The sequence below is a fragment of the Calidris pugnax genome, unplaced genomic scaffold, assembly GCF_001431845.1.
Source record: "Calidris pugnax isolate Ruff unplaced genomic scaffold, ASM143184v1 scaffold81, whole genome shotgun sequence".
Classification (NCBI taxonomy): Eukaryota; Metazoa; Chordata; class Aves; order Charadriiformes; family Scolopacidae; genus Calidris; species Calidris pugnax.
Genome location: NW_015090880.1, coordinates 2,166,996 through 2,179,311, shown reverse-complemented (window position 1 = coordinate 2,179,311; position 12,316 = coordinate 2,166,996).

Below are 12,316 nucleotides of genomic sequence, written 5' to 3'. Positions count from 1 at the left end.
TGAGCTTCTTCAACAGCAAGAGCTATTTAAGGCCATTTGCAAGTCCCCACAATTCCACGGAGGTGCAGATGTTTAAGTGCGTTGCCGAGCGGCACTTCCAATGAGCTTCTTCAACGGCAAGAGCTATTTAAGGCCGTTTGCAAGTCCCTAAACAGCAGATTAAAATTGGTTTTATGGAGAATGGTGTCGTTAGCAGTTATTGCACCGCTCCCTATCCTCCCCCAGTGTGAAGTTTTGCTGGCACACATCACATGGGGGTAATGTCACAGAAGTGGTTTCCGTGGCTTCCAAGTTCTTTCATGTCAAGGCTGAAGCCGATAGTGGGACTATGAGCGTTCAAGGTTATCAACCACAATGAACTTTTCCTGAAGTAAGTTTATCAGAAAAGATGCTCCAGCTTCACTTATATTTTAATGGAGTCTCGACATCTAATTTCCTTCAGAACAATTTGAAAATCTCATCTCAAAAGAGTTTGCAGTGAGTTTGCTTTCCCCAGTGATTCATTCCCCTTCACGTAATTGTACGAATTGAACCTACCCAAGGTCTCAGATCCTTATCTTCTCAAAGTCAGTAAGAACTGCTCTACTTCTCTAGGTAACAACTCATTTCCACAGCCTGCCTGAGCTGTCTTGGACTATTTATATAGGAGGCTGCCCGGATAGACAGACAGTAGGGAAAATGCAGCAAAAAAGTAACCAAAAAAAGCCATTACAGCCCACGTACAAGTGCACATTATTTCTTTCCAACCCTTTCCTGTTCTCCTCCTTTGTTTCTTTCTTCCCTTTTCAAAATTAAAAAACCACTTTATTCTATTTTTTCCTGGGATGTACCACTGCCTGTGTTTGCCCTGCTGAGGCCTAAGCTGATCTTAGCTGAGCAAATAGAAACAAAAAGCTAAACAAAAACGTTATCCATACTTCACTCACACCAATTGCCTTTTTCATTAATGTAATTACAATAATAATTTTGAATATGTCTGAGACAAAGTTTGTGTGAACAAATCCTTTTATACCATCCCCTCATTGCCCCGTTCCTGTGTCAGGTCACAATGTGCACCGAGCACAGGACAGCTGCTGCACATGGGCTCTGCTTCCCTGTAAAATCACACCATTCCACTCCCGAGTAAAGCTGGTGCTGGCAAGTGTGAGGCTGAAGGCACAGCTCTGTCCCTCCTCCTCCACCGAGTGTGAGGCTGAAGGCACAGCTCTGTCCCTCCTCCTCCACCGAGTGTGAGGCTGAAGGCACAGCTCTGTCCCTCCTCCTCCACCGAGTGTGAGGCTGAAGGCACAGCTCTGTCCCTCCTCCTCCACCGAGTGTGAGGCTGAAGGCACAGCTCTGTCCCTCCTCCTCCACCGAGTGTGAGGCTGAAGGCACAGCTCTGTCCCTCCTCCTCCGCCGAGTGTGAGGCTGAAGGCACAGCTCTGTCCCTCCTCCTCCACCGAGTGTGAGGCTGAAGGCACAGCTCTGTCCCTCCTCCTCCACCGAGTGTGAGGCTGAAGGCACAGCTCTGTCCCTCCTCCTCCGCCGAGTGTGAGGCTGAAGGCACAGCTCTGTCCCTCCTCCTCCTCCGCGGTGACAAGGACTGTACCTTGTCTCTATCAGGGCTCTGCAGCAAGACAAACACTCTGCTTATCCCGGCGTAAAGAACACGACCTTGTGTCAATAAAGGCACGGGGCCGCCTTCTCCTCTGACACCCTGCAAACGGAGCAGCTTGGCTAATCTTGCACTGGATTCTCCCCTCACATTCATCCAGTCAGCAAACACGAGCCTAATAGCGCAGGTCAAATGATCATCACAGATAAAATACACAGCTTGACTATTTGGCCTATAGCAAATCATCAAAAAGCTATTTAATAATTCAAATCATATGCAAACCAAGACTACTCCAGTGTTTAATATCAAGGTTTCTTATCTATATATGGAAGTCTGCATAGAAACTATCAGCATTGGGTGGCAGAAGCCACTGAATAAATGGTATTAATACATTAATAGCATTTCAGGTCTCCTCATCTAAAGAGCCCTGATATTCTCCAACACCTTTAAGCCAAAGTGTTTCTTTACTTTCTTGTGCTGCAGGTACTTTTCCGTGACCCCAGAGGCAAGCACGTGAGCTTCTTGTCCTGAAGCTCCACAACCATTTACAATTCTCAGAGCACAAGCTGATGCAGACCCTCAGTTATTCTGGAAACCACCTCCATTCTTCTTCTGAAGAGAGACAGGCAAGACCTTGGAGGTCTCATTTCCTCAAAGAGAAGAGCTGCTTCGTTTCTTATCTCTTAATGTTCTGAGTGGGGAAGAACAGTTTACGCATAAAATCATCAATCTTAATATTTTTCAAATAGTTCCGTGTGATTGTTCTAACCTCTGCCATGAACGAAAGCAAGAGCTGTCAAGAAATAAAAGGCCAAATAAATCCTCCACAATTGGTCCAGAAGATGAAGTCTGGGAAACCTCCAGCCTCTCAGTCTTCAGGAGGTGCACCCAGGGCCCTGATTTACTCCAACTCCAGCGAGCTAAACAGATTTCTTCTCATTTCATTCAAAAAGCAACTGATTGACAGATGGGGGGCAAGAAAGTGTATTGTTAATGATCTAAAGTTGTGCCGGTGAAGACCCATGGCTGTCTCCTAACGACAACTACCTCTCCATTTAGTGGAGTCATCCAAGCACACGACACACAAAGGCTCAGTGTGGATGAAGAGAGGGGAGACAAGCTGCTATCTGGGAGCAAAGCTGCATCTTCTCACGAAGAATTAGTGACAGTGTCCAGATTGATTAAATACAGGAAAGAGCCAATAACAGAGTGACATGGGAAAATGACAGTGCTTTTGTTTAAGCATCTTGGACAATGGGCTTTATCCCCGTGGATGTGAAGTGACTGCACCACTGCTCCCTTCTCCTTGGAATCCCAAGGCAGGCTCTGGTGTGCCCTCATTCCACCCTTAAACTTGGGTCTTCATTCAACTACAGCGGCTTTAACTGCACCCCTCTGTATAGACTCTGCATCTACTGATGTGTATGTTCCTCCTCTGGATTACAGAGCCCTTCAGTATCAGTACTCTCTCCCCCACACATTCATATGCTGCAGTCAAATCCCACCTTGGTCTTTTTGTTAAATTAGACAGACTCTGTTCTTCCAACAGTTCTGCTTCCCTAGCGCTCACCTTTCTTTGCTTTAATCTCTCTGGATAAGCAGTTGGCACACAAACAAAAAGACAAAGCTGATTTCAATCGTTTTTCTACGGCGGATTCGCCCCATCTATGCAGAGAGAGTTCGAGGAGAAAACATTGTCTTTTCACGACAAGGTTTCTGCATCGTGACATGCTCTACAGCAAAACCAATTAATACTGACCCGGGGTTTGGTAATGCCACCCAAATTAGCCAATACACAAGGAAAACAATCTCCTTGTTTAACTACCAATGAATACATAAACAGGAGGGTACTTCTGCCAGACCCATTTACCATCCCCCAGTAACGCGGCTCCTGAGGAGACAACATTTCCTGTAGCTAAATTCGAAACAAGCAGAAACTACATCTCTAAATGGTGTCATTCTTCGAAGATTCAGTTCGTGCCGCATCTATTAGAGATGGGATCAGGAAGCAAATTAAATACAGGTACTGGCTGAAGTGGTGACACTGGCTCTGGCTGTACAGAGCACCAGGGGAGGGAGACGTGTTTCTGTGACGAAGGCACATGAGGAACAGCAATTGTGCCAATGGCTTGACGTGTCACCGTAAGGGCTACAAAGACAAACAGCACAACAAAAAGCTCAGGAGTTATCAAAACGGTGCTTACTGATCCTGGGGTCTATCACACATGGGGATTACAGGGCGTCTCACAAGAGTGGACTCAAGAATAAACCACTGGCCTGATTCCTGACCCCCTCCATTCACAGCCAACGGAATCAAGGCTTCTGAAAGCTCTTCAAATCCCACTCATATATTAGTATTATTTGAGGTAGAACAAAATGTAATGTTCTATATAATCCCCAGACATCCTGATACGTCTCAAAAATATAAAAGCATTTGGGAAAGACTGCTATAAAATGCTGCGTGTTTGACACAAGGAACTTCAGAGACAGACTCAGTCGTGGAAAAAGAACCGCAGGTGACGGTGAATAAAAAAAGCCAGCGGGAGCTCTCAGGAGGATGTTTAATTTCCACAACCCATGTCTATCCCTGCATACCTACCTGGAGTCCTCTGCAGCTCTCATCCCCCAAGCCAAAAATACATAAGCCAATTTCACCTCTTTGTTGTAAAGCAAAGGAATCAAACCACGCAAAGGAGCAGAGAATACGATTAGAGGGAAAGGCTGGGGAGGGGAATGTGTTCAGGCCAGAGACAGTCACGTGGGGTTGTGTTAACTAGAGTTCAGTACTAAGAGTTACAACATTTTCTCTGGGCATTGACAGCAAACTGTAGAAGAGATTAGGTAGGCACTAGAGTTCAGTACTAAGAGTTACAACATTTTTTCGGGGCATTGACAGCAAACTGTAGAACAGATTAGGTAGGCACGGTGCTTAGAGACATGGGTCAGTGATGGGTTTTATCAGAGTGAGGTTGATGGTTGGACTAGATGATCTGAAAGGTCCCTTCCAACCCAGACAATTCTAGGATTCTATGATGGAAATTAGGGCTGGAAAGGGTAGGACCTTCTTTTGTGTCTTCCCCCACAGCAGCAGGCATGACATTTCAGCCACTCCTTCCTCTACTAGTTTCAAATAAGCACAACTAAGCAAGGCTTGAAGAAACCTTAGAAAGACATAAAACCTGAGTTAGAAAGTACGTGGGACAGACAAATGCTGGTGTCCTTGGCAAAGCTGCTCCAGCCACACTGGAGTTTTTTCATGTCCATGAGTAATAAATCTCATTTGTAATTTTAATTTTCCTAAGTTTTTCCACTGTTCAGACTTTTATTAATATAAATTCAATGTGACAAACTCACAATGGAGTGGGCTGCCCACCTGTACGTGCAGAATACTAACAGCCTGGCTCCCAACTAAACAAACACCCACCAAAATGTGAAGCCATGCTGATGCCAGTCCTGCTGTGACAGCTCCTGTCCTAATGTGGCACCTCATTAGAATTAGCAACTGTGCAATTAACTCCTTACTCATACACAATTTGCACCGTGACAAAGGACGATTTTGCTTAAATAAAGATTTCAGTGTTTGACTTGCAAGTTGTACATGTCATGGAAACATGGCTGGGTGAGTGATGAGATTCCTTCTGCTTTAATTGCCGTTCCACACAGGAAGATGGTGTTCTTCCATGCAAAATAGCAATAAATCATACACACGTCCTCCTGTCATGTGAGGCAGGAGGAGAAGTGCTCTCAGTACAATAATACTGGTTTGACTTTGCATATTTTTCTTCCTCTCTTGTATGTGCCATTTCCACCATGACAGGATGGAGAAGTGGAGAAAGTTTAGCATGTTTGCTTATTAAAGAGCACTTGCAGAAATGAGAGGGACAGCATTAGCCACCAGCTGATAAGCAGAAATTAATAAGCTTTCATTCCTCCACATTTGTAGACTTACTCTTCCTCCCTTTCTATTCCCATGATGACTGAAGCCCAGGTGAGGAGACACAGCCCTGTAATTGCCCCGTGCTCTGCAAGGCTCAGCCAGAAGTGGTTCATGCCCTGAAGAGCTCACTCCCCTCCTAGATACAGCTGAAGAGTTGTCTGTATTGGCACAATCGAGAGGGAAACAAAACTGGAAACCAACTTCCCAAGACAAAGGCATATTCAAAGTCACAAAAAAATTATTACAACAGGGAAACAAAACTGGAAACCAACTTCCCAAGAAAAAGTCATATTCAAAGTCACAAAAAAAATTATTACAACAAATGAGTTGAATTAATTTCTATCAATATCCTTTCCCTATATCAAAACACAGAAATATGGAGGAGGAAGTACTAATGCCATCAGAGAAGCAGGAGGACCCGACCCAGTGTCACCAGTATCTCCCAACTGCTCATGTAGGTCCCTGACCCCCAAACCCAGGTGGTGCTGGAGCTGTGGCTGTGTCAGGACTCACCACCCTGAGAAACAAGGCGCTGGACAGACCCCGAGCCAGCTCTCCCCCAGCAAAGTCATTTGTTCCCATAATCTATAAAGTGTTTTAGAAATGCTGAGAGCCCCATTTCTCTGTGAAGCCCTGACAGAACTATTTATAGGGGCTCCATAACATTTTGTAAAGACATCCACTGACATTATCCACACATCTTCCATAAAATCTCTTTCCTTTTAAATCTCTCTCCAGAGGGGGAAAAAAAAAATACAGTTGTCACAGTCTTTTTATCAGCAACAGAGGTCTCTCCTTTCAGCTAAACCTAGTCAGAAGGGAAGTCTCTCCACACCCTGTGACACGCTCCCGGTCGGTGTCTCCAGTCCTTTATTGTGTTTTATTTCCCATGATGGTATCATGTTGGAAGTCTCTCCACACCCTGTGACACGCTCCTGGTCGGTGTCTCCAGCCCTTTACCGTGTTTTATTTCCCATGAGGGTATCACATTGGGAACTGGGAGCTGGGATTGTTCAGCCTGGAGAAAAGAAGGATCCGGGGAAACTTCAGAGGCCCAGGAAAGCTGTGGAGGGACTCTTGATGAGGGAGGGGAACTACAGGAGGAGGGGAGCTGGGGAGGGACTCTTGATAAGGGAGGGGAACCACAGGAGGGGGGGAAAGGGTTTGACACTGAAAGAGGGGAGATGGAGCTGAGATGTGGGGAAGAAGTTCTTTGGTGTGAGGGTGGTGAGAGCCTGGCCCAGGTTGCCCAGAGCAGCTGTGGCTGCCCCATCCCTGGAGGGGTTCAAGGGCAGGTTGGAGGGGGCTTGGAGCAACCTGGGCTGGTGGGAGGTGTCCCTGCCCAGGGCAGGGGGTGGCCCTGGATGACCTTGAAGGTCCCTTCCAACCCAAACCATTCTGTGATTCTATGAGAGCAGATTCCCCACCCCGTGCCCCGTTATCTATGTATGTGTGTGCAGTGACAAGGGAAGAGGACACTGCTGAAGTTATGGTGTATACACTGCACAACACAGTCATATAAATGATATACCACATGTATTTTTTTATATATAATATATATCGCTTAGTCCTGTATGCACACACACTATATATAGCACCATACACCTATGCTACACATAGTATATAGTGCTACAGAATATATCATCAGGGTATTGCTAAGGTTTGATTTAATGGGTAGCTGGGGCAAAGCCAAAGTGCACAGCAGGAGAGAAGCAGATGTAAGGGGATCTTCAAACGTTTCATGATCAATGGGTAAAAAAAAAAAATCACAATCTCAGAAGACAAACAACTATACATATACATCTATATCTGTGTGTATATAGTCGAAGTATCACACACACAAAAAATGCAATTTATTACTGCTTCTATACAACCTTTCTATGCAATACTTTTCTCAGAACTTCTATGAAGTAACATTTAAAAATTTCAAAAAGAACTAAACATTATATATTGAGCTGACATTTTCAAAAAAGAGCTAGAACATATAAATATCATTAAGCTTCAATGCCCTAGGTACAAAATGACTTTTTATGACAAAAAATCCATTACAATTGCCCGGGAAAACAGGGAACAAAGATGAGCCTCCTCTGGAGCTGAGACACCAGAATAGAGAGGATGTTACTGAACTGGCAATGACCTGAGCAATTAACATCTCCTGGAGACAAATGAGTGCTAAACCCTCAGGCTGAAGGGAGTTAGGAAGTATCAGTATATCGCTTACAGGAGATTTAACTACACCATAAATGAAAAGCATTTTCATCCCCATAAATGTACAAGTTAAAAAACCAACCCTAGAGATAAATAATGTACAAAAATTCCTGCTGCTCCCCAGTGCTAGGAATATCCCACTTACACAAAGGAATTAGAGCTGCCGAGTTCCGGGGACAACCAACCCTAGAGATAAATAATGTACAAAAAATCCTGCTGCTCCCCAGTGCTCGGAATATCCCACTGACACAAAGGAATTAGCGGAGCTGCCCAGTTCCGGACACGCAGCCTAAACTGGGATTTATACACACACCCATGGAAAACTTCCCAGAAAGATTAGCAATCTGCTGGATTTCTTGTATTTATAGAAGCCGGGGCAATAACTGAACCTGCCTCCAGCCCCGAGCGCTCCGGTGCTCCCAAAATACCGGGTGTTAATTGAAGGGCACCCTGTGCCTAACGAGCCTGGATTGGGATTTGCAGAGCTCCCGCTGTCGCAGCCACAGTCCTGCACAATTCAGCCCTTGCCATTTCCAAGAAAATGTCATTCGAGAGATAGAGAAAAAAATATTCACTTGAGGGTAGGTTAATGCCAGCAAACGGACGGCTGCCTGGAATGGCATTTGTCCACAGATCTGCAGACAAAGCCAAGCAAATAATTGTATCAAACGTGTCGGAGCAGATCCACTCGGGTCTCACTTCATCCCCGGCTTCTGCAGCACCTTCCTCTTACCTCTCACTGCTCACTGACAGCAGAAAAATCATTCTGCTTTCGGCTGCTCAAAATATTAACACGACAAGAAAGTGAATTAAAAAATGTGCCAGATGGCAAATAACTCCTAATTCAATAACTGCCACCAGAAAGGAGACACGTCTAGAGCTCCCACAGCTGGGAGACAGGGGGTGATGGAATGGTGGCTGCAGTCGAGTGACAGAGCCAGGATATTCCAGATTATCCCATCACACAGCTCCAGGTGCCCAGGGAGAGCGGGTCCTGCCAGTGACTGAGGCTCCCACTCGCTCCTGAGTCACTCCACATCTCAATTTTTAATTTAAATTTATTTTTTTAAATTTCCTTTTTTGGTGAAATGCAATGCTCCTGGTCAAAATATAAAGAATAAGCTTTCATTCCACATGCAATCTGGGCTCTCACAGGCATTAACACACAAAATTAGTATGCAATTAGGAGCACATTTAAGTTTATACCAAATTGACACTGAATCCTCTGACAAGTGTCTATCAGTTCACACGGGACCCGACTTCAATGTACTTTTGTATATTGCCTTTCTGTGGTTTTTAGGTCACTGTAAGACAGAGATATATATATAAAAAAATACATCTCAGCAATTCTGTGGTGATGAACATGCAGAATGTGAAGGCAATATACCTGCGTCAGAAGTCATGTCGCCCCCCTCTGAAGGGACCTGCTTTTAAACTAAATAAGAGTTTCCATAAGCCTCCAGAGTTACCAAAACTGTATTAATCAGATTTAAAAAAAAAGAAAAAAATGTTAGGCATAAATTAGAAAAATGCAGTTGCTGCCAAAATGCAGGAGGAGGAAAGTTAGGGAGGAAAGCAACCCAACCCTTGGTGTAAAAGCTGCGGGGGGTGGATTTGTCCCCCCTCCCTGGTTTCCCTGAGCCGAGGGCAGCGCTCCGTCGGGGGCTCACAGCGGGTCACTATTGCTGCTCCACACCAGGGGAGAGAAAAGCTTTCAGCTCCTCCATAAAGAGCCACGGTACAATGTGGGACACAAACAACCGACGTTAAGTATCACAGTTTCAGGTCCCCCTCGGTGTAACCACCAGCTAATTTAAACCTGAAGTTTATTTTGTGACAGAAGATATAAATGCAGAGAGCTGCACGCTGCGGTGCCTGGGCTGAGGATGGGGTCCCTGTCCCCCTGGTCACTGAGGTTTGGCTGCTGCTTTGTCCCACCACCCTGAGGGACGTCAGAGATCCTCAGCATCATGGCCCTGATCCTGCAAATACACAGACCTGCTGTGAGTCCTACCCAGCCATGCCAAGCCAAGGGCAGGCGGGCTGGAAATCAGTGCCAGTTCACTGGTGTATGAGGAAACACAGCTCACTATTGCAGAAACTCCACTTTTCTGACTCTGCCGTGAATAGAAGGAGTTTCTGCATGGGAGAAGATCTAAGTGCTCCACGTGTTAAGCAGCAAAATAATAAATACAAGTTAAAAGTCATGAATAAAACTTGTCTGGCTGTATTACCCGATTCACCAAGGAAACAAACACTCCAGCGTAGTACAAGCTCTGGGGAAACTGTAGGCCCCTCTGGTGCTTTCTAGCAGCTTTCAAATATTCCAGATTTATATAAGTAGGATACTATTTATGAATAACTGAAAACACATTTCATAGCCCAGACTGAGAGAAGTAAAAAAGAGGGAGGAAATGATGGCACTTGGGTCAACACAAAAATAAGAATGAAAAAGACAAACCTACATAGAAACTCTCTGCAGTCAAGCTGACACATTCTCAACCTCCCCTGATTCATTTTTGAACAGCTAAATGAGAGTTTGTATTGAATATACACGGGAAATGATACTTGTTTAGCCCAAGTATGTCTTTTTATTTAATCTTGGGGCCGGGGGTTGGTATGGGAAAAATGTTTCCAGGACAATATGGACAGACAAGGTGGTGTCCTGCAAACTGACGTTCTGCAAAACTATTTCCAGACTTCAGGAACTTTAAATTCCTAATTAGCTTCAAATAAAAGAGAGTGAATCTAACTGGGATAAGAGAAGTGCAAACAAATGGTAGAGACCTTCCCCATTTCTTGTAAATAAGCAAACAGATACAGCTGGGAAACCTGCTGATGCTGAGATCAGACCAGAGAAGGGCAGAAAGCGTAAACACGGAGGCACCACCACCAGTACTAATTCTCTAATTTCCTCCAATTAAATATTCCTCAGTCTACAGTAGCTCACACTGTAAGTTGTACATAATATAAAATACACAGTGTTCAGCACTGGTGCGTTTCATGTATTAGCAATTGCGTTTCCTTTTTTTGTGCCCTTTTATCCCCAGAAGCCCAGTGTTATATTCTCTTTTTCACACTCACTAACCCCTCACAGCTCACCCTCACTAGTCGAGCAGTCTCCTCGATGCCAAACCTTTCAGGGTGTTTTCCCAGGACATATATTGCAGTAACAGCCTGAATTTACACGGGACAATCTTTGTACCATCTCGCTTTAAAAAGTCACCACAAAATGCCATTTGCCTCTGCTCCGTGGCTGCAATCAGGACACAGCACACACGTTTGTTGGATTTGTTGAACTGCAGTTGAGTGAATGAGAACCCCACGCAAAGTGAATTGCTTTCCCTTCAGGCATTAATTATCGGCGCACCTCCACTGTTCTCCTCCACTCTTTACATTCTCTGACGTTTCATCTCTTCCTTGATTGGGAGCAACCATCCTATAAATAGATTTTTTTGGCAGTAATTGGGAATAAAACTGACTAGCGTGGACTGTAATCATTTGGAAAATTTAGCCTCAACTGAATAATTGAACACTTTTTGGATGCCTGATACACTCCCTCGTTGCCTCTAAAGGTTATTTTGCATCTAATGAGTCTTTGTAGGTTTAAGGTAAGGGAAAAAAAAATTTAAAGCTTCATTGTTGTGAAGTAACAACACTTTGGACAAGATACATTGGTTCACTGCTCCGGTGTTGTGGAGGCTGTATGGCTGCCACAGAAATGAACCAGGTGTCAGGGTATGACTGGGACACAGAGAATCTTAGAATTGTCTGGGCTGGAAGGGACCTTTCAGATCATCAAGTCCAACCATCAACCCAACCCTGCCCAAACCACCACTGACCCATGTCCCTCAGCACCACGTCTGCCCAGCTTCTAGATACCTCCAGGGATGGTGACTCCACCACTGCCCTGGGCAGCCTCTGCCAATGTTCGACAACCCTTTTGGTGAATAAATCTTTCCTAATATCCATCCTACACCTCCTCTGGCACAACTTGAGGCCATTTCCTATGCTTCCTCGGGAGAAGAGATCGACCCCCCCTGGCTACACCCTCCTTTCAGGGAGTTGGGGAGAGCGAGAAGGTCTCCACTCAGCCTCCTCTTCTCCAGGCTGAACACCCCCAGCTCCCTCAGCCTCTCCTCATAGGACTTGTGCTCCAGACCCCTCACCAGCTCCATTGCCCTTCTCTGGACACAGGGATGCTCCTGTGGAGCAGGAGGGAGCGGAGTCACCCTCTCACACAACCCTCACCAGCAGCACAGGCTGTGTGCGAGGCAGGGGCAGAGGGGAGCTGTTTGCATGAGCCCGGGAACCCCAGCTCACCACCACTCTCACAAGGGCTCCTCGAGGTATAAAAAAAAATAAATATAGGAGGCCATAACAATCATATGTAAGATCACACACATTACATGAGTGTCTGAGGAGACAACACCAACTTCAGCAACACACGTTTCTGAACGCAAGGTAAATTCTTCCCTCTGGTATGACAAAGTCCCAAGAACAGCTTTACACCTCCTAAACTCAGGTTACCATCCCCATTCCCATCCACCCAAGTTAAGCTTGGCATGTGCGCCAAT